The sequence below is a fragment of the Haematobia irritans genome, chromosome 2, assembly GCF_050003625.1.
Source record: "Haematobia irritans isolate KBUSLIRL chromosome 2, ASM5000362v1, whole genome shotgun sequence".
Classification (NCBI taxonomy): domain Eukaryota; kingdom Metazoa; phylum Arthropoda; class Insecta; order Diptera; family Muscidae; genus Haematobia; species Haematobia irritans.
Window position 1 is genome coordinate 141,272,507 of NC_134398.1, and position 27,408 is coordinate 141,299,914.

Here is a 27,408-nt window from a genome sequence, read left to right on the forward strand (position 1 = left end):
TTTATGGAAATAAAAATTTGACGAAATTTCCTATTGAAACTAAATTTTGACAAAAGTTGGTATGGAAATGAAATTTTGAGCAATTTTCCTATTGTTTATAAAAATTTTCTAAATTGTTTATAAAAAATTCTATAGAAATGAAATTTTGACAACAGTTCCTATAGAAATGAGATTTTGACAAAATTTTCTATAGAAACGAAATTTTGACAAAATTTCCTATGGAAACTAAATTATGACAAACATTCCTGTAGAAATGAAATTTTGACGACATTTCTTATAGAATTAAAATTTTGACAATATTTCTATAGAAATATAAATTTGGCAAAAATTTAATTTAGCTATGAATTTTTTATAAAATTTCCTATAGAATTCAAATTGTGACATTTTTATTAAAAATCCTGTAGAAATAAAATTTTGACAACATTTCCTATAGAAATGAAATTTTGAGAAATTTTCCTATTGAAATGAAATTTTGATATAATTTCCTATGGAAATGAAAATTTAACAAAACTTCCTACAAAAATGAAATTTAAACAACAGTTTGACAAGATTTCCTATAGAATCGAAATTTTGACAAACTTTATTATAGAATTAAAATTTTGACTCAATTTCCTATAGAAATGACATTTTCGGAAAATGTCTTATAGAAATAAATGAAATTTTTACAAAATTTCCTATAGAAATTAAATTTTTACACAATTTCCTATCGAAATTAAATTTTTACATAATTTCTTATTGAAATTAAATTTTGTCAAAATTTCCTAAAGAAATGAAATTTTAACATAATTTTCTTTAGAAACGAATTTTGAAAAAATTTCCAATCGAAAAGAAATTTCGACAAAATAGGAAATATAGAAATACAATTTCGAAAAAATTTCCTATAGAAACGAAATTTTAATAAAATTTTTCATATCAACGAAATTTGACAAAATTTCCTATAGAAACGGAATTTCAACAAAATTTCTCCACAGAGAAGGAAATTTTTGACATAATTTCCAATAAATTTTGACAAAATATCTTATAGATACTAAATTTTCGCAAAATTGCCGATAGAAATTAAATTTTAACAAAAATTCTTATAGTCGTGGAATTTTGAGAAAATTTTTGATGGAAATAAAATTTTGACAAAATTTCCTATTGAAACTAAATTGTGACAAAAGTTGGTATGGAAATGAAATGAATTGAAATGAATTGTTTATAAAAATCCTGTATAAATTAAATTTTGACAACATTTCCTATAGAAATGAAATTTTGACAAAACTTTCTACAGAAACGAAATTTTGAAAAATTTCCTATGAAAACTAAATTATGACAAACATTCCTGTAGAAATGAAATCTTGACGACATTTCTTATAGAATGAAAATTTGACAACATTTCCTATAGAAATGAAATTTTGACAACATTTTCTATTGAAAGGAAATTTTAATAAAATTTTCTATAGAAAGGAAATTTTGACAAAATTTTCTACACAAAGGAAATTTTGACAAAATTTGCTATGGAAACTAAATTATGACAAATATTCCTGTAGAAATGAAATTTTTACGATATTTCTTATAAAATGAAAGTTTTGACAAAATTTCTATAGAAATATCCATTTGGCAAGAATTTAATTTACCAATGAAATTTTTATAAAATTTTCTATAGAATTAAAATTTGGAGAAAATTTCCTATAGAAACTAAATTTTGACTGAATATATTTTTTAAAAGGGGAATTTGACAAAATTACCTATAAAAATAAAATGCTGACAAAATTTTCTATAGAAATGAGAAACTCTACCAAACTTCCAAAAGAAATGAGAAATTGGACCAAATTTCCCATAAACTTGAGAAATTTTGTGAAAAATTCCTGTAGAAATGAAATTTTTCAAAATTTCCTATAGCAATGAAATTTTAGCAAAAATTTCCTGTAGAAAAGAAATTTTGGCAAAAATTTCCTATAGAAAAGAAATTTTGACAATTTCCTGTAGATGTTAAATTTTACATTTTGACACAAATTCCTATAAAAATGAAATTTTGACAAAATATTCTGTAGAAATATAAGAAAATTTACTATTGAAATTAGAATTTTTATAAAATTTCCTATAGAAATGAGAAATGTGACAAAAATTTACTATAGAAATGGGAAATATAATAAAATTACCTATAGAAATGAGAAAGTTTACAAAGTTTCCTATAGAAATAAGAAATTTAACAAAATTTCCCATTGAAATGAAATTTAACAAAATTTCCCATTGAAATGAAATTTTGACATAATATCCCAGAGAAACGAAAATTTTACAAAATTTCCTATGGAAATGAAATGTTGACTAAAATTTTCTTTGAAAATAAAATTGTGATAAAAATTTCCTTTAGCATTGAAATTTTGACAAAATTTCCCATAAAAATTAAATTTTGAAAGAAAAAAATCCCTACAAAAATTAAATTTTCACAAAATCTCTCTCACCTTAATTCCCTTTGTATTTTTGTACCCATAGCAACATTTTGATGTCCACATCAAACATGTCCCTCAAGAATACTAAACATGTAGTGTCCTTTTTATTTCCATCAATAATTTTACTTGAGTAGAAATAGACCTATCAGAATGTCCATCCTTATGTTCTATGTTATTCGTATGACATTGATAGAAAACTTCCATTTCTGCTTAAATGTCTAGTTAATAACGCTGACATTTCAATTCACATCTATGCCCAAGAGAATATCGATGGTCTTCATAAATGATGGACGTCACTCTACCAGGCTATGGGTGACACCATCTGTTTTTGTCTCATTTACACTCTTCTTGTGTGTAAGTGGGTGCTTGTTTGCCTGTCCTTTCTTTGGATTATATGTTCGATTGCCTGGCTATCAATAATTACGTATCGTTGATACGTCACTAGTTGTGGCATGACTTTCAAAAACCCACGCAAATAAGGTCACAAGAATGGACAAATAAACGTGATTCCATTAAAAAGAACAAACACCACACCGACCATAGTGTGGAATGAACAGTTGGACTTGTCTTTTTTTACTGTTTCAAATGGCCAGTTTGTTTAATAGGATTTCGCCCACTTGTTATTAGAAGTATTTCCGGGTGGATGGCATTTAGGATATCTGTAAAAGGATTTTTTTTATCTGGTTGATGCTTTTGTGTATTTTCCCCTTTTTCGGGATTGATATATGACTTTGTACTTTCAAATCATTAATTTCGTATTTAAAGGCTACAAGACTTTAAATATTACGATTATTTAGTTGTTGTTAGATTATGTCGTCATCCGTACCGAACTTCAACCAGCTCGGTTGAAACTAGGTCCTGTTGCCACTCGAGCTCAAAATAATCTATCAAAATTCGGATAATATTTTACCAAAAATCTTATTTTGCAAAATTTTGTCTCTTAGAAAATTGTGTCAAAATTTTATTTCTATAGAAAATTTTGTCAACATTTTATTACTACAGAAAATTTTGCCAAAATTGAATTTCTATAGAAAATTTTGTCAAAATTTTATTTTTATAGAAAATTTTGTCAAAATTTTATTTCTATAGAAAATTTTGTCAAAATTTTATTTCTATAGAAAATTTTGTCAAAATTTTATTTCTATAGAAAATTTTGTCAAAATTTTATTTCTATAGAAAATTTTGTCAAAATTTTATTTCTATAGAAAATTTTGTCTAAATTGTATTTCTATAGAAAATTTTGTCAAAATTGTATTTCTATAGAAAATTTTGTCCAAATTTTATTTCTATAGAAAATTTTGTCAAAATTTTATTTCTATAGAATATTTTATGAAAATTTATATAGAACATTTTGTCAAAATTTTATTTCTATAGAAAATTTTGTCAAAATTTTATTTCTATAGAATCTTTCGTCAAAATTTTATTTCTATAGAAAATTTTGTCTAAATTTTTCGGGATTGATATATGACTTTGTACTTTCACATCATTAATTTTGTATTTAAAGGCTACAAGACTTTAAATATTACGATTATTTAGTTGTTGTTAGATTATGTCGTCATCCGTACCGAACATCAACCAACTCGGTTGAAATTAGGTCCTGTTGCCACTCGAGCTCAAAATAATCTACCAAAATTCAGATAATTTTTTACCAAAAATCTTATTTTGCAAAATTTTGTCTCTTAGAAAATTGTGTCAAAATTTTATTTCTATAGAAAATTTTGTCAACATTTTATTACTACAGAAAATTTTGCCAAAATTGAATTTCTTTAGAAAATTTTGTCAAAATTTTATTTCTATAGAAAATTTTGTCAAAATTTTATTTCTATAGAAAATTTTGTCAAAATTTTATTTCTATAGAAAATTTTGTCAAAATTTTATTTCTGTAGAAAATTTTGTCAAAATTTTATTTCTATAGAAAATTTTGTCAAAATTTTATTTCTATAGAAAATTTTGTCAAAATTTTATTTCTATAGAAAATTTTGTCAAAATTTTATTTCTATAGAAAATTTTGTCAAAATTTTATTTCTATAGAAAATTTTGTCAAAATTTTATTTCTATAGAATCTTTCGTCAAAATTTTATTTCTATAGAAAATTTTGTCTAAATTTTATTTTTATAGAAGGTTTTATCAAAATTTAATTCTATAGAAAATTTTGCCAAAATTTTATTTCTTAGAAAATTTGGCAAAATTGCATTTCTATAGAAAATTTTGTCAAAATTTTATTTCTATAGAATCTTTTGTCAAAATTTTTTTCTATAGACAATTTTGTCAAAATTTTATTGCTTTAGAAAATTCTGTAAAAAGTTTATTTCTATAGAAAATTCTGTCAATATTTTATTTCCATAAAAAATTCTGTTAAAATTTTATTTCTATAGAAAATTTTGTTAAATTTTATTTCTATAGAAAATTTTGTCAAATTTTATTTCTATAGAAAATTTTGTCAACATTTTATTTCTATAGAAAATTCTGTCAAAATTTTATTTCAAAATAAAAAAGAATAAAAACCAACAATAACAAAACAAAACGAATGAAAGAAAGAAGAGGAAGCACGCTCAATATAAAACCCAGCCAACTTCACTCAAATCGATGATTTGATGGTGGCAAAGGAAAAGAGAGAAGTTTGTACGAATTTATTTCGGCAATAGCCGGCTATCAATATAAAACCTTTTATCGGAGGGTTCAAGTGTGGTTTATTGTTGGGTTTAATGAACTGCCTGAATTTATTCTGATAATTGGTTGATAGTTTTGCTGCAAGTAGAGGATGCTGATGAGGAATGTGGTAATTCCGAAACGTGCGTCCGTCCAACCATCTTGCAGTCTATAGGGCTTTGCCCAAATAAATTTGACAAACATTCTTTTCCTCTGTTGGTTAAGCTACACTTGTAGTTTAGTCAATGTATGGTTTTAAGCTGAAATCAAAAAAAACAACAAAATTTTATTTCTATAGAATATTTTGTCAACTTTTTATTTCTATAGAAAATTTTGTCAAAATTATATATTCTATAGAAAATTTTGTGAAAATTTTATTTCTATAAAGTATTCTGGCAAAATTTTATTTCTATAGAAAAATTTGTCAAAATTTTATTTCTAAATAAAATTTTGTCAAAATTTTATTTCTATAGAAAATTTTGTCAAAATTTTATTTCTATAGAAAAATTTGTCAAAATTTTATTTCTATAGAAAAATTTGTCAAAATTTTATTTCTATAGAAAAATTTGTCAAAATTTTATTCCTATAGAAATTTTTGTCAAAATTTTATTTCTATAGAAAATTTTGTAAAAAGTTTATTTCTATAGAAAATTTATAGGCAAAATTTTATTTCTATAGAAAAATTTGTCAAAATTTTATTCCTATAGAAAATTTTGTCAAAATTTTATTCATATAGAAAATTTTGTCAAAATTTTATTTCTATAGGAAATTCTGTCAACATTTTATTTCTATAGAAAATTTTGTCAAATTTTTATTTCTATAGAAAATTCTGTCAACATTTTATTTCTATAGAAAATTTTGTTAACATTTTTTTCTATAGAAAAACCCACCAGCAAAACGAAAATTTTATTTCTAAAGACATTTTTGTCAAACTTTTATGTCTATAGAAAATTTTCTGAAATTTTGTCAAATTTTTATTTCTATAGAAAATTTTGTCAAAATTTTATTTCTATAGAAAATTTTGTAAAAAGTTTATTTCTATAGAATCTTTAGTCAAAATTTTATTTCTATAGAAAATTCTGTCAATATTTTATTTCTATAGAAAATTTTGTCAAATTTTTATTTCTATAGAAAATTTGGTCAAAATTTTATTTCGATAGAAAATTCTGTCAAAATTTTATTTCTATAGAAAATTTTGTCTAAACTTTATTTCTATAGAAAATTTTGTCTACATTTTATGTCTATAGAAAATTTTGTCAAAATTTTATTAATATAGAAAATTTTGTCAAAATTTTATTTCTATACAAAATTTTGTCAAAATTTTATTTGTATAGAAAATTGTGTCAAAATTTTATTGTTACAGAAAAATTTGTCAAAATTTTATTTCTATAGAATATTCTGTGAAAATTTTATTTATATAGAAACTTTTGTCAAAATTTTATTTCTATAGAAAATTTTGTAAAAAGTTTATTTCTATAGAATCTTTTGTCAAAATTTTATTTCTATAGAAAATTTTGCCTACATTTTATTTCTATAGAAAATTTTGTCAAAATTTTATTCAAAATTTTATTCATATAGAAAATTTTGTCAACATTTTATTCATATAGAAATTTTTGTCAAAATTTACTTCTATAAAAAATTTTGTCAAAATTTTATTTCTATAGAATGTTTTAAAAAAATTTTATTTGTATAGAAAATTTTGTCAAAATTTTATTTGTATAGAAAATTTTGTCAAAATTTTATTTCTATAGAAAATTTTGTCAAAATTTTATTTCTATAGAAAATTTTGTCAACATTTTATTTCTACAGAAAAATTGGTCAACATTTTATTTCTATAGAAAATTCTGTCAAAATTTTATTTATATAGAAAATTTTGTCAAAATTTTATTTCTATAGAAAATTTTGTAAAAAGTTTATTTCTATAGAATTTTTTTTCAAAATTTTATTTCTATAGAAAATTTTGTCTAAATTTTATTTCTATAGAAAATTTTGTCAAAATTTTATTTCTATAGAAAATTTTGTCAAAATTTTATTCATATAGAAAATTTGTCAACATTTTATCAAAAGTTTATTTCTAGAAAAAATTTTGTCAAAATTTTATTTCTATAGAATATCTTAATAAAATTGAATTTATATAGAAAATTTTGTCTAAATTTTATTTCTATAACAAATTGTGACAAAATTTTATTTCTATAGAAGGTTTTAAAAATTTTATTTCTATAGAATGTTTTAATAAAATTTTATTTCTATAGAAAATTTTGTCAAAATTTTATTTTTGCTATAGAAAATTTTGTCAGAATTTTATTTCTATAGAATGGTTTTTATTTCTATAGAAAATTTTGTTAAAATTTTATTTCTATAGAACATTTTGTCAAAATTTAGTTTTTTTCTATAGAAAATTTTTTGTATGTATACAATTAATGGGGTCCGAGACCAATATTTCGATATGACAAAAGTATACCCTAACCTAGGTTAGGTTAGGTGGCAGGCCGATGTGTCAGGCTCACTTAGACTATTCAGTCCATTGTGATACCACAGTGGTGAACTTCTCTCTTATCACTGAGTGCTGCCCGATACCATATTAAGCTCAATGACAAGGGACCTCCTTTTTATAGCCGAGTCTGAACGGCGTTCCACATTGCAGTGAAACCACTTGGAGAAGCTTTGAAACACTCAGAAATGTCACCAGCATTACTGAGATGGGAAAATCCACCGCTGAAAAACTTTTTGGTCGAAGCAGGAATCGAACCCAAGACTTTGTGTATGCTAGGCGGGCATGGTAATCATTGCACCATGGTGGCTTTTCCAATAAGTAGGACATGCCGGCAAGGAGAAAAACTGAAATGTAGATGGTGTTCAAGTGTCAATAAACTGAAGTATTGAATCGCTGGAAAAAGATAAAATTCTTCAAATTGTGCAGATTTGGCATTTTTGATTTAAAGTATTTGTTTTTTTTTTTGAAATTTTGTGAGAAATAAAAAATGTACTTGATTAAAAAATTAATTGACTCGGCACTTTCAATTATTTTTATTTTAATTGGTTTAATTACAAATTTTGTTGATTTTGGTCATAAAACTCTATTAATTTTTTAATTGAGACAAACAATTATTTATTGTATTATTGTTTACTTATTTATAATCATTGAATAAATTTTCTCTTAATGCTATAGGAGTTTCTACTTTTTTATGAGTTTTCCGATTAAAATTTCTTCAATAAAATTTTATTCCCAAACAAATTCGTAAAAATTTAAAAAGGAAAGTTATATTTGGTTTATGTTTTTTAATTAATTGAGATAATATAATATGGGATAGCCTTTTGTAATTAAAACACGTCTTTATTTCATTTTTTAAAATTAGTAGTTCAATTGTTTATTAAAGATTATTGATTATATATGAAAGTTAAACTTAAAATAATAATTCAGTGTAGTTTGTAAAATAAATAAAATTAAACACGCGTACGTCTTTTGCGTCTTTTCACTTCAACTTCTTTTTTACTCTGTGTCTCTAATGTGGTAGAATGTCGTTGGTGGCACGTAAATCTCATCGGCGCTACCACATCGGCGTAAGCTTACCTAAATGGTCGTTGACGCAAAGATTACAATCCCACAACTCGGCCATCCTGACCGACATTCGTCTCGAATTGTCCCTCGTCCAAATCCTCCTCTTCTAAAGGCCATGGCCTCATGTACTCAGCACATGTAGTCGTCCTTTGTGGCCCTTCAGAAATTCCTACTTTTACTACATCGTATGTATCGTTCGGTTTTACCCCCGTTACTTCGTATGGGCCTAAATATTTCGGTCGCAATTTCTGTCCTCCTCCTAACTGCGTCCTTTTAATAGCAACTAAATCCTTTATACAATATCGGTTTGCCTTCTTACGATATCTTCCAAAATTCTTCCTATTTTCTTCCTGTACTTTTAAAATCTGTCTTTTAGCCTCCTGTCTCATATTCTCCCTTTCCTCCGAAAAGTTCTCTATTTGTCGTTGATTTAACAGTTCCTTAATGTTCAAATCCTCTTTATTCCTCATTCTTACGCCTGTCAAAAGCTCGAAAGGAGTCTTATCAATACTGCGGCAATAGGTCGAATTAATTACTTGTTGGACCTTGTCGACATAACGATACCACTTTGTCGGATCATCTATACTCAATTTGGACAAAACACCTATTATTGAAGAATTCAATCGCTCAACTTGTCCATTTGCCCTAGGCAGCCCTGTAGTTATCTTCGCATGTCTTATTCCCTCTTCCTCACAGTATCCCCGAAACTCATCACTCGTAAAAGCTGTACCTCGGTCCGACACGATTTGATTCGGGTTTCCAAAAACTGAACTCTGAGCACGTAATTTCGTTATCGCGTCATTAGAAGAAGTTGATTTTGTGGGATAAAGCCAACAAAATTTCGTGAAAGAATCAATCACTGCGAAAATATGTCTATAGCGCTTACTTGTCGTCTCTAAAGGTCCCAAAAAATCAATGTGGTAAGTATGAAAAGGCTCGGCCTCCTTGACCAAAGAATGAAGTTCTCCCTCCTGTTTCCCACGTTTCCTGTTGTATATAACGCAATGAACACAGTTCAAAATATGTTTCCTAATTTTGTCCTCTATATGTGGGATATAAAACTCCTTGTCGATCAATTCCTTCGTCTTTCTAACTGCGAAATGACCCCTCTCGTGAGCCTTCCTAATAATTTCACGCTGCATCGTCTTGGGTACTACAACCAATTCATCGTCATTGACCAATTTGTAAAGAATATCCGATCTCGTAAAGTATCCATCGTAAGTATCCCTCTGTCCAAGAATCTCAAAAATGGGTTTCAGTTCGTCGTCACTAATTTGCGCTCTTCGTATATTGGAAATTATATCGTCGTCTCTTATTAGCATTATAGGATTTCGGCTTAAAGCATCCACGTGACGCATCTGAGAACCTGAACGGTGCTCCACCACAAAATCATATTCCTGCAGAAAAATCACGTATCTCGCTACCCTAGCACTTAAGTCCTTTTTATCCATTGTCTTCACAAATGCATTGCAGTCTGTAATTAATTTAAAATGTCTACCTAACAGATAAATCCTAAATTTCGACACAGCCTGAACAACAGCTAGAATTTCTAACTCATAACTACAATATCTACGTTCTACATCTGAGGTTTTACGACTAAAATAGTAGACTGGATGCAGTTGGCAATCTTCCGGACATCTCTGCAGTAGAATTCCTCCATAGCCATCAATCGACGCATCTGTGTGCAGCTCGGTCTCATAGTTATTGTTGAAGATTCTCAGAACGGGTCCCTCACTCATAATAGACTTCAATTCATTAAATGCGCGAAGTTGTGGTTCCCTAAATTCGAATTTAGCTCCCTGCTTTCTCAAGTCACTCAATGGTTTTGCTATAACCGAAAAATTACGAATAAATTTACGGAAATAACTCGCCAATCCTAAAAAGCTTTCCAACTGTTTCAAGCCCTGCGGTATCCCAAACTTCAAGAGAGCTTCTACCTTTGCTGCGGATGGCATAATCTTCTGACCACCTATCTCATGACCCAAGTATAGTATCCTTCTCTTCAAAAACTGACATTTCTTGAATTTAATTCGGAGCCCAAACTCGCGGCATCTCTCCACAACAAGTCGCAAATTCTCAACAGCACTCTTATCGTCGACGGCTGGAATCACAATATCGTCAATATACGTTAAAGCTATACCCTTTCTCATAAAATCCCGAAAAATAGAATTTATATATCGCTGAAATACACTCGGAGAATTGCATAGTCCAAATGGAACTCTTTTGAACTGGTACTGACCACCGTGCGTAACGAATGACGTGTACTTCCTACTATCTTCTGCGACGGGTACATGGAAAAACGCATTCTCCAAATCCAAAGTACAGAATACCCTAGCGTCTTGCAAACGATCCAGTTGGTCCTCTATGAGCGGCAAGGGAAAACAGTCCTTAACTATCACTTTATTGATACGCCTGTAATCTATACATAATCTACGGGTACCATCCCTTTTTCCCACAATCACGATAGGGCTAGTGAAATCTGAGTCTGACTCCTCTATTATATCCTCCTTTAACCACTGTTCGATCTGATCGTCTACAAAATGTCGCTCACTCAAAGGTAATCTTCTAGGACGGGAATAAATAGGAGTTTCGTCACGTAATATAATTCGCATCTCAATACCTGTAGACTTCTTACAGATAACAGGTTCATAATCATCAATAATATCATGTACCTTACTCACGGCCTCAGAATCAGCATTCTGGTCTATATGAATTTCATCGTCATCTCCAGTTCTAATTCTCATTATGGGTGTTATGTCATCGTCCTGTACGATATCGAATTTATCTATATGCAACCCATCCTTAGATATAGTAATCCGACACAACCGGCAGAAATCCTCACCTAGTATTACATCTATGTCAATGCAATCGTCTGGAACAACCTGAAATTTCACGTCAAATTCGTCATCGTCTATTTGTATAGTCCTGTCAAATTCACCAATCGACTTTATACCACTACGGCCACATTTCGGACCAAATCCAACAAAAGACAAATTAGATTTACGTAGATTAGACACACCAAGACGTTTACATACATTTTGCGAAACTAAATTGTATTTACTGCCAGTATCAATCAGTGACTTAAAATTTTCATTTCCAATTTGAATTCTCTTATTCATTAAGCCATCGTTTACAATTATTTTTCGTACATTAGCTCTTGAATTTTCTTTGTGGGCGTAATGATCACAATCCGTTGCTTTATGTCCAAAATTGTTGCACTTAAAACATTTCATACCTTTTGATTTATTTTCGCAATCGGATGCTTTGTGGCCATTACCTCCACAATTAAAACATTTAATGGTTTTCTTCGTTTCTGGTTTTAACTTTTCTTCTGGTTTTGAGAATTTAATTTTTTCTCTACTCTTAAAATCTTTATTGGCTTTATTTCGAAACATTTCATAATTTTCTAATTTAATTTTAAAATCTTTTAAATTTGTAGCTCCGTACAACATAGATTTATTCATATTTAAATCATTAATACCGTCAATTACATATTGTATTAGAGAAGCATCTTCGATACTTGCACGAGAGGCAATGTCTCTCATGCGATAATAATATTCTCTCACACCTTCGTCTTTTTTCATATGTGTAGTATTCAATATTCTATGTAATTGTGCGCTATTCACGACACTATTAAACTCATTTAATAGACACATTTTGAGCTTACCAAAAGTTGTTATGCCCTTCTCACTCATTACATATGTTCTTGCTAGTCCTCCTAATGACTTCTTGGCAAACACAAATTTCTGGAATGGATCCCAATGCATCACTGCAGCCATTTCTTCAAATTCGGCAATCCAATTTTCCACGGGTATGCTGTCGTCGCCATTAAATCTTCTAATTGAATCCTCCACATCTCTGAATGACATAGCAAATCGAGGCATTTTGGCATATGTGTCGTTGTTGTCCTTGTTGTGATATTCGTCATTGTTTTCTTCTTTAAATACAGATTTAGATGATGCTGCCACTGAACTTATTTCGTCATCACTTTCAACTCTTTCGTTGCTGGCATAGTATGCGCCCTCAGTAAAAGACAAAAAACGATCGTGTTCTTCATTTTTGCTTTTGCTTCGTCTTTGCTGACTTCTAGATTTTTCGAATTGAACTTGTTGATTATCATTACTATCGTCATTATTGGCTGCAGCTTCGCCTTTGCTTGCACCAATATCATCGTCGTCGACATCGTCATCATATTCATCAACGTTCGCATCGCATAGCAACCGGCCTTTACGTAGATTATTAAAAATGTGCATACATTTGTCTTCAACATCATAACGAATACCAAGCATGTTGCAAACACACACAAGATCGGGTTCAGTCAATTTTTTTGTGACAAACGCCCGAAGTGTTTCGAACTCAGCATTAGTGTGATCGAACAAAAAGCCTTCGAACGAGCGCAAGTTACGTCTGTTGTTGCGCCCATCATCTTTTCTAAACACAAACTCATGCAGCTTAAGAACACTAGCTTTGCTTGCCGTCTTCAAACAATGCTGTATGTGTGCAAAATCATTTAAGCAGGACATGTTCGTCGTATGTTTGTGTAGTCGTCTTTGTTGCTAAGCTGTCGATGAATTTCACAATATGCAGAAATAAGGGTGGTTTTTGCTATATGTGTTCTAAGTTGCTCTTCGTGTTCTCTCTTGTTTTTGTTGTACACACACACTTTATGACATATACGTCCATGCACAGCTCTCAAATTTGAAAATAACGTCTTTCTTACTCGTACATATATGAGTATTGCATCATCTTATTAATTTCACTTTAACAAAAAGCCAGGCACAAAATTATGTTTTTGTGTTGCTTGAATGTATTTCTCTGAGATAATTTTAGTTCATATCTTTCATTTTACATAATTTTTGTTGTGAACACTGTATTATTTCACATTTGTAGGCTCTTTTATTATCTCACTTCTGTCACCAAATTTATGGGATAGCCTTTTGTAATTAAAACACGTCTTTATTTCATTTTTTAAAATTAGTAGTTCAATTGTTTATTAAAGATTATTGATTATATATGAAAGTTAAACTTAAAATAATAATTCAGTGTAGTTTGTAAAATAAATAAAATTAAACACGCGTACGTCTTTTGCGTCTTTTCACTTCAACTTCTTTTTTACTCTGTGTCTCTAATGTGGTAGAATGTCGTTGGTGGCACGTAAATCTCATCGGCGCTACCACATCGGCGTAAGCTTACCTAAATGGTCGTTGACGCAAAGATTACAATCCCACAATAATTTAATTAGATTGCATCAAATAATTTTTTAATTAGAAATATTTTTGTTTTGTGCTAAACTTTTCAAAAAATCAAAAATCTTATAAATGTAACAACAAAGATTTTCTAACTTTTAAGGATTGCTTATTGCTTTAAGTGTATTAATAATATCTGCACTAGCAATGACCGAAAAATCAAAAAAAGTCCTATGGCTATGACTTTTGAATGAACTTTCTGAATGTACAGTATGTATGTATGTATGTGTAAATGTGTGTGAAGTCTGCATTTGGTCTAAATGCCATGCTACCTCAATACCATATGCAATGGAACTGCACATGTTTCACCATTGGGCCTTTCATTGCGCAGTTACCCATACGTATGATAACAATAACAACAAACTAATGGAATAGTAGGAGAAAAAGAAGACGAAGAAAATCAACAGTAAAATAAAATGCAAAACTGGCAAAAAGGCATTTGAATATGAAGAATAATCCAGTAGTGGAAAATGGTATTTAGAAGGCCTGATTTGAGGGATGATTTTGTGGTCAACTTATTTTTAATACGGCATGTTATTGCGAATTAAGTGCTAAGCAATCGCTATCAAAAAAAGACTCAATACCGCATTTTAAAAACCAAAATATTCTCATCCAAACCACAACCGGCACCTTACTAATTTTTAGTTGTTTTGATTTTTAAAAAAGTTAAAGAACTTTTTTTGTTTGACCGTGCACTAAAAAAAATATTAACCTAATGTTAATTATTATATATCCTAAATTATTATATTACCAATATTAAGGACAGATTTCTTTAGAATAAATAATTTTTAGTTAAAACAAATTTCATTATCTTAGCTTTAAAAACTGTTTTCCTTAAATTTAGGACACCAATCTTTGAAATGTGCATCCTTCCCATAAAGTCGCAAATGATTTTGGCAGAAATAACCAAATTCGCCACTGGGAAACACTACCACCAATACGAGTGGTGAAAAACATATTTTCACACAGACACACACATACACTATTATTTATGCCTTCAATTTACGACATTTACGAATACACAAACAAAAACAAAAACTACAACACTTTAACGAAGAAACAATAGAATTTGAATGTAAACATGAAGAGCGAATAATTTATTTAGGAATAGACGATATGGAAGACATACTATTATTTAATTAACTACTGCTAAAATTCCTCTAATAATAATGAATGATAAAAGGGGAGAAAAAAAGAAATAAGAGGCTATAAAAAAGATCAGTGAGAGATAGAGAGAGTAGCAATCAAATTCCCCACAGGATCGTCTTTTTATACCCTTCACCACTACTGTGGTACAGGGTATAATAAGTTTGTGCATTTGTATGTAACGCCAAGAAGGAGTAATCATAGACCAACCTTTTAGTATACGGATCGGCTTAGAATTAAATTGTGAGTCGATTTAGCGATGTCCGTCTGTCTGTCTGTCTGTTGATGTATTTTTGTGTGCAAAGTACAGCTCGCAGTTTTAGTCCGATTGTCCTAAAATTTGGTATAGGGTCCTGTTTCGGCTCAAAGACGATCCCTATTGATTTTCAGATTTAGATATAGCTGCCATATATATTTTTCGCCGATTTGGTCATAATTGGCGTGTATATCAACCGATCTTCCTCAAATTCCGTACATCCGAATATTTTATGGGTCTCGAAAAACTTGCAAAATACCAGCCAAATCGGTTCAGATTTAGATATAGCTCTCATATATAGCTTTCGTCCGATTTACACTCATTTGCCCAAAGAGGCCAATTTTTAACTCCGATTTGGTTGAAATTCTGCACAGGGAGTAGTATTAGCATTGTTACTATGCGTGCCAAATTTGGTTGAAATCGGTTCAGATTTGGATATATCTCCCATATATAGCTTTCGCCCGATTTACACTCATATGACCACAGAGGCCAATTTTTAACTCCGATTTAGTTGAAATTTTGCACAGGGAGTAGAATTAGCATTGAAACTATGCGTGCCAAATTTGGTTGAAATCGGTTCAGATTTGGATATATCTCCCATATATAGCTTTCGCCCGATTTACACTCATATGACCACAGAGGCCAATTTTTTGCTCCGATTTAGTTGAAATTTTGCACAGGGAGTAGAATTAGCATTGTAGCTATGCGTGCCAAATTTGGTTGAAATCGGTTCAGATTTAGATATATCTCCCATATATAGCTTTCGCCCGATTTACACTCATATGACCATAGAGGCCAATTTTTAACTCCGATTTAGTTGAAATTTTGCACAGAGAGTAGAATTAGCATTGTTGCTATGCGTGCCAAATTTGGTTGAAATCGGTTCAGATTTAGATATAGCTCCCATATATATGTTTTTCTGATTTCGACAAAAATGGTCAAAATACCAACAATTTCCTTGTAAAATCGCCACTGCTAGGTCGCAAAGTTGTAAAAATGACTCTAATTTTCCTAAACTTCTAATACATATATATGGAGCGATAAATCATAAATAAACTTTTGCAAAGTTTCCTTAAAATTGCTTCAGATTTAAATGTTTCCCATATTTTTTTACTAACATTGTGTTCAACCCTAGTGCACTAGCTGACTTAAATTTTGAGTCTATAGATTTTGTAGAAGTCTATCAAATTCTTCTAGATCGAGTGATATTTAAATGTATGTATTTGGGACAAACCTTTATATATAGCCCACAACACATTTGACGGATGTGATATGGTATCGAAAATTTAGATCTACAAAGTGGTGCAGGGTATAATATAGTCGGCCCCGCCCGACTTTAGACTTTCCTTACTGGTTTTATTTATTAAGTCTATAGATACATCTACTGGTTTAAGTGCAAAATAATATTTCTCTTCAGAACAATTCGTTGCTCAGACAAATTTATAATGGCACAATATTTATTGAACTGAAGGCATAACCTTCGAAACGGATCGTTATTTGCATAATCTGATCTATAATACGGAATTTTTAGCGGTTCAAAATTTCTGCTAGATCTAACAGGTAAGTTAAAAGTCAGGTTATTGAGAAGAAACTCAGAATCAATTTCACCTTGAATTATATTCATTATGAAAGAAATATTTAACATTGTTCTACGACTTTGCAGTGATGGTAATCTTATAAGATTTAGGCAAAATTGATACGATGGTAAAGACTGGCGATCCCAAACTCTGTGTCGAAGGCAGAATAGCAGAAATTGCTTCTGGACGGATTAAATCTTATTTTAGTGGATTGTATAATATGGATCCCAAATTATAGAACCATACTCAAGCTTGCTTCGTACCAATGAGGTGTAAAGTATCTTGGTTATCGAATAGTCTCTAAATTCTTTACTCCACCGTTTCATAAATCCAAGGGTAACAAGTGCTTTACTGACGGCCATAGAGATGTGATGGCGAAAGTTTAGACGCTGGTCCATTAGCAATCTCAGATCCTTGAAAGAATAAACTGCCTCCAGATTGATGTGATGGCGAAAGTTTAGACGCTGGTCCATTAGCAATCTCAGATCCTTGAAAGAATCAACTGCCTCCAGCTCGTTGGTCCCTATGGAATAAATCGTCTCGAATACAGTTCTTCTCGAAAAGCGCATTAACTTGCACTGAAAAAAAAGCATGCCCTGTTCCAAAGATTTTGTCTTTGCATTAAAAAAGTTGGTACTGATTCCGAGCCAAAGAAGCGGAGAATACAAGTAAGGATACTTTTAAGACACAATTCTCTTTTAAATTTGGGTTTTGTGTACTTGCTTCTAGGAAGCAAATTTTAATTTTTCGATTTCTCATCTTTTTTTCTTCATATGCTCATATGCTAAAGTCCTTTAAAAACGAGTTAACGACAACTTTATTTTCCAAATTAAGACTCGACTTCCAGTAGAAATTATGCTATGTTTCAAGTAAAAAACTTCTTTAAAATAAAGTTTTGAAAAACATGTCCTATATTTGAACGATTTTTTGCTTTGAAGTCAAGATACAAAAAGACAACTAATTTAAAGACAATTTCATTAAATTTAAAGAATATTTCTGAATTAATAAAGTCAAGTTGACCTTAGCCCAAACATTTTTTCTTTCATGTTATGATATCCATTTTTAATTGAAATCACTTATTTAGAAGGACAATACGACTTCATTGAAAAGTTTATCGACTTTTGGACAAGGATAAAAACTTTATATTATAGAAATGCGTCTTCTATGCTAAGCAAAATTTGCATTCGTATTTTAAAGACACGAAATCTTTGACCTCACGACAATATTTTTTCAGTGTGCATTTCGAGATATTTAATTCCATTAAATTTATCTCACACCAATCGTAAAAGTTATCAAGGTCGAATTAAAGATACCTTCGTTCGTCAGGATCATTAAATATATTTACGTCATCCGCGAACATAAGAATATTGGAAAATTTCATAATTGAAGGGAGATCATTGATGAATAGACAAAATAAAACAGGTCCGAGGTGGCTGCCCTGGGGAACACCCGAGGTAACAGTGATAGGTTTAGATGTTGCGCTACTGAATTTAACACATTGTGAAATTAAATGTGAATGAAACCATTTCAATAAAGGTTCACTGAAACCAATCAAGTCCAACTTATGTAAAAGGAGATCATGATTAACTTTATCGAAAGCTTTACTGAAATCAGTGTATATCGTATCCGTCTGAAAGCGATCTCTAAAAGCATCATTAACCAAACAAGTAAAATCCAAAAGGTTGGTTATGGTCGATCGTTTTTCCTAAAAACGTGTTGATGAGATAATAATGAGATAATAATGAAGAAATTTGATGGGAAATAGAACTTGTTAAGATCTTTTCCATCAACTTCGGAATGGCACATACACAGTCTTACACAAGTTTACATACCCCTGACTTTTTCACCTTCTAACTAAACACGTTTCTTGTTGTTGGTTATAAACCACACTTAAAATTTTTTCTTATAAATTAACAAATACTTTGTTTTTCAAATTATTCTACTAACATTAAAGCATATATATGCATAGTTTATAATATTTTATTATTTAATACAAATACAAATTCTTTAATCGTATGTAAAGTTGTGTGAGACTGTGTACATTCGAAATACCTCGATAGTTGCATGCGTCGTTTCGACTGCCCGTTTTGAATAAGGGCATTAAATATGATTGTTTCCATATATTACACAGAAAAAAATATCACCAAAATATTTCCAATTAAAATGTTATTTGAAGTTGAAAATTTTTTCAATTAATAAATTAATTGATACAATTAACTTTTTAATCATGATAAAAACATTAAGTTAATTAAGTCAATGATTGAAAATTTTAAAATTTTTAATTAAAAAATTAATTGATACAATTATTTTTTTAATCAAATTCTGAAGACTAATTCAGTTAAAAAAGTGCTGATTTTTTTAAAATTTTTAATTAAAAATGTATTTCAAACAATCATTTGATAATCCAAATAAAAACTCTAAGCCAATTCAGAGAGTAATTAAAAATATTTACCTTTTTTAATTAATAAATTAATTGAGTTTTGCAATCAACATCAATTAAATTTTTAATTGAATCAATTAAAAAATAATTGAAATTTGCTGAAAAAATCAATTAATTTTTTAATCAAGAATTTTTTCTATGCCCAATTAAAACTATGATTGATACTATCATTTTCGTGATTGAAGACATTTCAATTAAAAAATTAATTGGATCAATTAATTTGGTGATTGAATCAGAAAAAAAATTGTTTGTGTGTACGAAGATATCCTGACTTTAGTGACATATTGAACAGTAAAGATAGAGGATAGGAAAGTAAATGGGCACATTGTTTCAAAATACAGGACGGAATACCATCGGGGCCAGCATTAAATGTAGATTTCAGAGTTCTAAGATTACTTAAAATGGTGGTCTCATCTATGTAAGAGATATCGATTCTGTTACAGTGCCTTGTCATGTATGGATAGATGTCGTTACCATTATAACACTTATCCGAATATGTCGTAGCGAATAAATTAGAAATTTCTACATCATTGTCGGCAGTAGAAGACTTATATTTAAGATATGTTGGTCAGCCACTAGATTGTCGTTTGAATTTACAAATTTGTAGAAAGACTTAGGATCAGCTCTAAGTTGATCCTTCATTCTATTTAAATAGTCTTGATGAGCCAATTTATTCGCAATGTTATATTTGGATCGGGCAATCGAATAGGTCGAAAAATCAAGGGCTGAACCTTATTGCTTGAATCTCTTGAACATCTTGTTCTTCTGATTCTTCAGCTTCGATAGAACTATGGTATTCCATGGCTGTCCAGAATTATCGTTTATAATAATTCGAGGCACTGATTTGGATATGCAATCCTGTAGAATTGAGTAAAAACGAGATGCGAGTTCGGTAATATCATCAGAATCAAGAATATCGTCCCAATTTACGGCGGAAAGCAATGAATTTAGTCTTGTATAATTCATCTTAGCAAAGCAATACTCTCGGTTCGAATTGATGTTCCTAGATCGTGGAGGATTTGGGGCTGCATGATGCAATATTATAGTAGGGTGATTGCGATCTTCAGGTTGCGTTAAAGCATGACAGGATTCCAAACTTATATCAAATGTCCTATTAACAAATACCAGATCAAGTAATCTGTCGTGTGAATTGAAAATATCATTTATTTGAAAAAGGCCAAGATTAAATAATGAATGAAGAAAATTATCAGAAATACTATTTGAGATTACTGGAATTAAACTGTTAGATTCAGAAGAGTGTAACCAGGAGACAAAAGGGAGATTGAAATCGCCTAAAACTAGTAATGTGTCAGATGACGATAATGAAGATTGAGATGCTGATGAAATAGCCGAAAAGTGTCGTGAATAAATTTCGTCGTTCGATGAAGGTGGAATATAAGAACAAGAAATCAATAATGACATATTCTTCAAGAGAACCTTGACAATAACCATTTCAATACCATTTATATCTTGAATTTGAATCTGTTCAGAAGGAATTTCAGCGGACACTGCTAATTAATTGTCGCTTCAGTAAATTTATGGTCAATCTGTTACTTCTAAATAAACAAACGAAGACAATAGTAGATCTTATGGTACACTGGATTATTAGCTAATACAATTAACGTTTTACTCCAATTAATAAAATAAATTCAGTTATGGAAATTATTGATATTATTTACGTTATTTTATTGAAATAACGTAAATTAAACAATTAAGGAAAGTCTAAAGTCGGGCGGGGTCGACTGCACTACTTTGTAGGTCTATATTTTCGATACCAATTCAAATCCTTTAAATTTGTTGGGTACGATATATAAAGGTTTATGTCCTGAGATAACATGTTCGCTGATAAGTCCCCGGTCTGACACATATATGGCGTCGCTAGTATTAAATGCATATTATTTTTATATAGTACCAACCTTCAAATGATTCGTGTAAAATTTGACGTCTATCAGTTAATTAGTTTGAGCGTCTTTTGTGAAGCCACTTTTGTTATTGTAAAAAAAATGGAAAAAAAGGAATTTCGTGTATTGATAAAATACTGTTTTCTGAAGGAAAAAAATACGGTGGAACCAAAAACTTGGCTTGATAATGAGTTTCCGGACTCTGCCCCAGGGAAATCAACAATCATTGATTGGTATGCAAAATTCAAGCGTGGTGAAATGAGCACGGAGGACGGCGAACGCAGTGGACGCCCGAAACAGGTGGTTACCGACGAAAACATCAAAAAAATTCACAAAATGATTTTGAATGACCGTAAAATGAAGTTGATCAAGATAGCAGAGGCCTTAAAGATATCAAAGGAATGTGTTGGTCATATCATTCATCAATATTTGGATATGCGGAAGCTCTGTGCAAAATGGGTGCCGCGCGAGCTCACATTTGACCAAAAACAACAACGTGTTGATGATTCTGAGCGGTGTTTGCAGCTGTTAACTCGTAATACACCCGAGTTTTTCCATCGATATGTGACAATGGATGAAACATGGCTCCATCACTACACTCCTGAGTCCAATCGACAGTCGGCTGAGTGGACAGCGACCGGTGAACCGTCTCCGAAGCGTGGAAAGACTCAAAAGTCCGCTGGAAAAGTAATGGCCTCTGTTTTTTGGGATGCGCATGGAATAATTTTTATCGATTATCTTGAGAAGGGAAAAACCATCAACAGTGACTATTATATGGCGTTATTGGAGCGTTTGAAGGTCAAAATCGTGGCAAAACGGCCCCATATGAACAAGACAACGCACCGTGCCACAAGTCATTGAGAACGATGGCAAAAATTCATGAATTGGGCTTCGAATTGCTTCCCCACCCACCGTAATCTCCAGATCTGGCCCCCAGCGACTTTTTCTTGTTCTCAGACCTCAAAAGGATGATCGCAGGGAACAAGTTTGGCTGCAATGAAGAGGTGATCGCCGAAACTGAGGCCTATTTTGAGGCAAATCCGAAGGAGTACTACCAAAATGGTATCAAAAAATTGGAAGGTCGTTATAATCGTTGTATAGCTCTTGAAGGGAACTATGTTGAATAATAAAAACGAATTTTGACAAAAAATGTGTTTTTCTTTGTTAGACCGGGGACTTATCAGTTACAAACATATGTTTAAATCTGAATCGATTTGGACAACAATTTTTAGACTTCTACAAATTCTCTAGACATCAATTATAAATCGGTTAATGCCCTGGTGCGAAACATAATGTTCGTAAAAAGCAAGTATATACGGACTTAAGTTCGGCTGTGCCGAATCTTAAATACCCACCACTATGGATCAAAAAATATAATTGTTTCCGTAGAAAACTGGTCGAGTTGATGACAGATACTCTGCCAAGCAAACATACGAGTATATACCAACATGGAAATCGGGAGACTTAACACATGGGAGCTATACCAAATTTATGGACCGAAAATACCTCTAAGTTTTGAATTTCCGGCAAATCGGACACAAATTGCGGTGTCTTGAAGTCAAATCGGGAGATCGGTCTCTATGAAGGTTATATCAAAATCGATCGATACGCCCCATATTTGGTTTACTTATGTGTGGAGCCAAAATATCTCTTGATTTTGAATTTCCCGCAAATCGCATAAAAATTGGAAATTCTACACACTTAAGAGGTCAAATCTGGAGATCGGTCTATATGGGATAAATACCAAAACATGAACCGATGTACACCATATTCGGCGTACTTATGCGTAGACCCAAAATATCTTCAGATTTTGAATTTCAGGTAAATCGAAAAAAAATACAGTTTCTAGAAGCCCAAGAAGTAAACTGGGGAGATCGGTCTATATGGGAGCTATATCAAAACATGGACCAATACACACCATTTTCGGCATACCTATTTATAGTCCTAAAATACCTCTAGATTTCCAATTTCAGGCAAATTGAATAAAACTTCGGTTTCTATAAGCTCAAGACCCCAAATTGGGGGATTCGTTTATATGGGAGCTATATCAAAACCTGGACCGATATTCACCGTTTACGGCACACCTATTTATAGTCCTAAAATACCTCTAGATTTCAAATTTCCGGCAAATTGAATAAAAACTACGGTTTCTAGAAGCTCAAGACCCCAAATCGGGGGATCCGTTTATATGGGAGCTAAAGGGTGGTTAAAATTTCTAGGGCCGATGTTGATTTTGAATAAAACACAAACTATTTAGGAAATTATTGTAATTTTATTTTATTATGATATATTGGTATTACTCAATTATGTATGCAACAAAATATCGGCCAAATGGGCGCCGCGACCTCGGTGGCACACCTTCATCCGATGGTCCAAATTTTCGATGACGCTGAGGCATAATGGAGGTTCTATGCCGTTAATGTGCCGAATTATCTCATCCTTTAGCTCTTGAATTGTTGCTGGCTTATCGACGTACACCTTTTCTTTCAAATAACCCCAAAGAAAAAAGTCCAACGGTTTCAAATCACATGATCTTGGCGGCCAATTGACATCGCCATTACCGTGAGTTAACACGGCCATTGAATTTGTTGCGCAAAAGAGTCATTGTTTCGTTAGCTGTGTGGCAAGTGGCATCGTCCTGCTGAAACCACATATCGTCCACATCCATATCTTCCAATTCGGGCCATAAAAAGTTCGTTATCATCTCACGATAGCGAACACCATTCACAGTAACTGCCTGACCGGAAAAATACGGCCCGATGATACCGCCATCCCATAAACCGCACCAAACAGTCACTCTTTGTGGGTGCATTGGTTTTTGGACAATCACTCTTGGATTCTCATTCGCCCAAATGCGGTAATTCCGTTTATTGACGAATCCACTGAAGTGAAAATGTGCCTCATCACTGAAGATGATTTTCTTCGAAAATTGATCATCCACTGTTGTCATTTCTTGGAACCATTTAACACGTTGTTGGATTGTGCATCTCTCCATGGTTCAATTTGAGTAAGCCTGAAATAGAGAAATGTCAAATAAAATTCGAAAAAAAACTTGGCGTTTAGATGTGTTTCACATTCAACATCGGCCCTTACAATTTAACCACCCTTTATATCAAAACCTGGGCCGATATAGCCCATCTTCGAACTTGGTCTGCGTCCAGACAAAAGACGATTCTGTGCCAAATTTCAGGATGATAGCGCCATTATGAAGACTGTAGCATGATTAAAACAGACAGACGGACATGCTAATATCGTCTTACAACTTCTCCCCGTATATATACTCGTATACTCCCAAGAATATATATACTTTATATAGTCGAAAATCGATATTCCGATGTGTTACAAACGGAATGACAAACTCATTATACCACCAAAATTAAGTAAAATTCTGGCTTCTGGGGTCATATAAGTGCATATCGTGCGAAATATATATAAGGGAGCTATATCTACATCTGAACCGATTTCTTCCAAAATCAATAGGGTTCTATTCTAACCCAAAACAGAAACTTTGTGCCATTTTTAAAGTCGATTGGACTAAAACTGCGACCCTCAAAAAAATCTTCTGTAACATATACCCCAAACACATTTTGTTTCAAGCACATATATATATATATTTAGGATTTGTCCAAACAAAATATAGTTTGTATTGTTTAAACATATTATGTTTCACCTTAGGCATACACTGGTAGAATACAATTTTAATGAAATTTTCTATATTTTTAAGGCGCCAATTGGTTACTTCCACTCTTTTACTTGCAGTTTACTCTCTAGATCTCTCTTTGTAAACACATATATGTTTATAGGCTATTTCTAAATTAATATATGTTTGAATCCAAGCATATTATATTTACAAACATTTTATGTCCCAAACATAATATGTTCTAACATATTAACATATAGGTCCCAAACATGTTATGCTAGTTTATGAGGATTGTATGCTTGCACTTAAAAATATTGTGTTAAAAAATTTGTATTCCAAACATATAATTTTTACACCCAAACATATGAAAAACAGTCTTTTTCCGCGTCCGTGTATGTACTAAATTATAATACCCTGTTTCACAGTGTGGCGCCGAATAGAGTTTGAAATTTCATAGATTCGTGTCCTAAATTTAATGAAAACAAAATCTTTTTTAAGCCAAGATTATGGATTTTCTTTTAATTAAAATTTCCTTTTGTCAAAGAATTTTGTACATTGTTTAAAACGTACCCCAATTTAGTAGAGGTCAAAAAGTTTCACAAATGAGTGTCCTACTTTTAAAGAAGTATAATTTTAAAATAAACAAGTATATACGGCCGTAAGTTCGGCCAAGCCGAATCTTATGTACCCTCCACAATGGATTGCGTAGAAACTTCTACGAAAGACTGCCATCCACAATCGAATTACTTGGGTTGTGGTATCTTAAAACTTCTTAGCATCGTTTTCTAAATTGTGAGTTAGTCCATACGTGGTAGAGAGCCAGAATTGAAATATGGGGGTCGCTTATATGGGTGCTATATACAGTTATGAACTTGATATGGACCAATTTGTGTGTGATTGGGGATCGATTTTTCTGAGGGCTATATATAACTACACTGTTAGAAAAATATGTTTTTCATATGTTTCGATATAAACAAAATGTGTTTCGGGCACAATTTTTAAACACAATATATTTAAGTGCAAACATGTAATGTTCTCAAACTAACACTAAATGTTTGGAACACATATGTTAATATGTTAGAATATATTATGTTTGGGGCATGCATGTTTCATAAAAATTATATGTGTGAATGTAAACATATATAAATTTACAAATTTCGAGTAAACATATATATGTTGTGATATTTTATTCAGAGAGCGACAGAGAGAGAGAGAGTATAGAGAAAGAAATAGAGATAAAAACCGGGAGGGTTGACCAAAGATATCAAATTAACACAGCGAGAGAATCGAAAGAGAGCAATTTCTGTGAAACCGCTTATATGTTGTTTCGGAAACTGCTTTATGATAAGGCCAAAAATTGTATACGTTTAAGTCTAAATATTATTTAATTTATGTCTAAATATTATTTAATTTGTGTATATTATAAAATTATTTATGTATGTTTATACTCGACCCCACGTTCTTCCTTTGTTAGAGTTTTTGAATTCCTTCCCAAATATCAAACTTTTATACCAAAACCAGTTTTTTATTACAAAATTGTTATTTTTGCAATAAAAAAATTATATTTTATCCAAAAGTTCAGTCCATTTCGTTTATATCAAGCACTGTGTCTGACTGTAAATCTTTAATAACCCACATTTCGAAGTTTCATTATAAAAATTTATAGTATAAATATAAATATGTAAATTAAAAAAAAAAAACAATTGGTGTTTGGTCGGAGCAGGGATTGAACCCACGACCCTTTGCACGTTGCCAACACATGTATGTTTCTGTTAAATAATGTTATGTTTGCATGGGCTCGTGGGCGCTGCAAACTATGCTATATAAATGTAACTTATAACGATAATTGTCTTCTGGTGACTATAACAGCTACGTAGCTCAGTGGTAGTGTGTTGGCTTACAAACTGTATGGTCCTCGGTTCGATTCTCCGTCCAGGCGAAAGGTAAAATTTAAAAAAATTATAAAATTGAATAATTTCTTCAACATTATTTGTATTACAGAAAAAGGTGCCAAGAACTAAAAAATTTCGTGGAATGAGCACAATCTTCTTTGGGGAAAATTCTTCCAAGCATATAATATTTTTGGGCTCAAAATGCTTCCTAACATATAATATTTTCTCATATAACAAACATATTAATGTTTCGGCAGTATCCAATAATATATGTGCTTCCTGCAAAATATGTTTGGAACATATGTTAGAGAGGCGATTTTTTTTGAGGGTGTATAGAACGATATGGACCTAGTTAGGCATGGTTGTTAACGGCCATATACTAGCACAATGTAACAAATTTCAACTGACTCGGATGAAATTTGCTCCTCCAAGAGGCTCCAAAACCAAATATCGGGATCGGTTTATATGGGGGCTATATATGATTATGGACTGATATGGAACAATTGTGGCACTACTGTTAAATATCATATACTACCACCACGTACCAAATTTCAACCAGATCGGATGAATTTTGCTTCTCCAAAAGGCACCGGAGGTCAAATCTGGGGATCGGTTTATATGGGGGCTATATATAATTATGGACTGATATGAACCAATTCCTGCATGGTTG

The 27,408-nt window shown here is 31.2% G+C and overlaps 1 protein-coding gene across 1 annotated transcript in view; it reads left to right on the plus strand.

Annotated features, from left to right (window-relative positions):
- LOC142226362 (ATP-binding cassette sub-family G member 4-like) overlaps positions 1–27,408 on the plus strand; it is a 244,988-nt gene that overhangs the window by 98,748 nt on the left and 118,832 nt on the right. The window lies entirely within an intron of this gene.